At 39.0% G+C, this 2,349-nt stretch overlaps 1 protein-coding gene across 1 annotated transcript in view; it reads right to left on the bottom strand.

Moving 5' to 3' along the window:
• Positions 1-2,349, bottom strand: part of LOC106519278 (ladderlectin) — a 50,242-nt gene that overhangs the window by 1,597 nt on the left and 46,296 nt on the right. The window lies entirely within an intron of this gene.

Below are 2,349 nucleotides of genomic sequence, written 5' to 3'. Positions count from 1 at the left end.
CTCACCTGCAGAGGCAGCAAACAGGAGGACAGAGAGGAGCAGGAGTGTCTTCATGATGATGATGATGGTGGTTCCTGATGGAGGCTGAAAAACTTAGAAGGATGAGCTAGATGAACTGAAAGCAGAGTGTTTTTTCTCAGGTAAAGGTGAGCTAATGTTCAGTTGTCAGCTGAATGAATGCAGTAGGAGCTGCTGCTCTGTATATATACTGTAGGCTGATGTGGGTGGAGTGTGTTCCCAGCAGAACCACTGATGCTCATCAGTTTTTATTGTTCCTGACAATATGAAAAKTTTTCACACTAACAACTTCCTGATCATTTAGATTAGTGATCCTTCAGAAATGATAAWAACTATAAAATGATTGTTTCGCAACTTTACACTAACCTGTGTGTTTTCTCCCCAGCTGATACAGTTCATATTGGTCTGATGTTTCTCAGCACCGACGTCCGCAGCTGTGGACATCTTTATCTGTGAAAGATGGAGGTTCTACTGCAGTGGGGGACAGGGGGCAACTTGTTCTTTATTTTGTCCTCAAAGTGCCCCATCCAGAAGTGAGACTGATGTGAAAGGCCAAAACAACAGGCTGAACTGATTTTGTCTAAAAAAGGTTAAGTTTAGTGAATTCCTTAACTTTTAGGTGTTAAATATGTGTCAAAACTGCACAATACAGATGTGGAGAATTTGAACTTTGTTTTCACTTCTTAATGGAAATAATGATGGTCCGTTGAATCATCACCTTATCATGGTGGAGGAGTTTGTATGCCTGAATGATCCTAGGAGCTATGATTTCAGGGACATTTTTGACTGCCTCTGGTATAGTCTCTAATGGCATTTTGGTCCTATAGGCAACAGGTCAGACAAAGAAGGATTCAGTAGACTTATGTGGACGTAAAATATCAAGGAACTATGTTTCCTATACCCAGACGGGTTACCAGAGCCCCACCCTGGAGCCAGTCCTAGGGAAAGGGCTCGTTGGCAAGTGCCTGGTGGCCGGGTCTCTGCCCATGCATGATGACATGGGCAGTATAGCCAAATGGAGCTCTGAGCCTGGTTTACCAAAGCTGGCTCTTGGGGCATGGAACGTCAACCCCCTGTTAGGTCTTTTCAAGGGTAATGTGGAAGAGAGTCCGATCGATGATCAAACCTCAGATTCTGGAGGGACAATGTGGGTTCCATCCTGGCCGTGGACATCTTTATCTGTGAAAGATGGAGCTTCTACTGCAGTGGGGGACAGGGGGCAACTTTAAAATCTTTAATCTTTATTTTCTTCTCAAAGGGKCACATTTAAGATAGTCTGATGTAAAGGTACAGAACAACAGGCTGAACTGATTTTGTAAAAAAACTTTAAGGAATTCACTAAAAGTTTTTTTAATAGGTGTTAAAACTGCACAATACTGATATGAAGAATTTGAACTTTCTTTGACTCTAAATTTTCACTTCCTATTGAAAATAAAGAACTTTCACATAACCATGGATAAATATGACTCCAGAATCAAATGAACAACAAAAATAAATTTTGTCTTCCTTTCTGGTGACAGAAATGRAGTTTTGTTGGCTTTGAAGAGGTGCACTGAATTCATGTTTCAGACCTGAGATAAATGTGACYGACAGCTGCAGCTGACTGAACATCTGGAACTGGCTTTTCTCTTCATGCAGACTTCTTCTAACAGATCTCTACGGTGTTTAAGAAACTCCCCAAGTGTAATGTCTGAGAACAAACCCAGAACAATTACTGCTTTAATTACATAAAAATAAATATTTAGTTGTTTCTACATGAAAAAGTACAGATTTATATGCAAACATTAAAATGTTGATCAAATTCTCAAAAAGTCATCAAGGAGACACTTCTGCCAGCTCAAACCACTTCCTCATAATCCTCTAGGACTAAATAAATCATTTGTTTTTATTACTTTATTTCCAGTCAGCAGTTACAGGTAAATATGTCAACTTTTGAGGGCTGTAAGAACAAAAACCAGCTTTTGTTATCCTTCCTGTAAATTTGCAATAAAGCAACAGAAGCATCATAAAATTCTCTCCATCAAGTAAGCAAGAGATCTGAGATAAGAAGCATCTCAGTTTTATTGTTTATCATTTCCAGTCATTTATGGTCTGATAGGTTCTAGAGAATCTGCTCTGAAGTGTGCTCATGTACAGTAAGTCCACCCCAACACTCCACTGTACTGGTCACTTTATAGAGTTGCAGAAAACCAAGCTGCTACCATTTGGTCAAAGTACAGAACCCATGTATCTACAGTTATGGATGTGTGGTTTTTAGAAAAACATTATAAACACTATGAAGTAATTTAGGTTTTTTATGTTTAAATAAAACATTTTTAAAAAATCAAATAC

Source organism: Austrofundulus limnaeus, unplaced genomic scaffold, assembly GCF_001266775.1.
Source record: "Austrofundulus limnaeus strain Quisiro unplaced genomic scaffold, Austrofundulus_limnaeus-1.0 Scaffold74, whole genome shotgun sequence".
In the NCBI taxonomy this organism is placed as follows: domain Eukaryota; kingdom Metazoa; phylum Chordata; class Actinopteri; order Cyprinodontiformes; family Rivulidae; genus Austrofundulus; species Austrofundulus limnaeus.
This window is presented reverse-complemented; position numbering and strand designations above follow the sequence as displayed.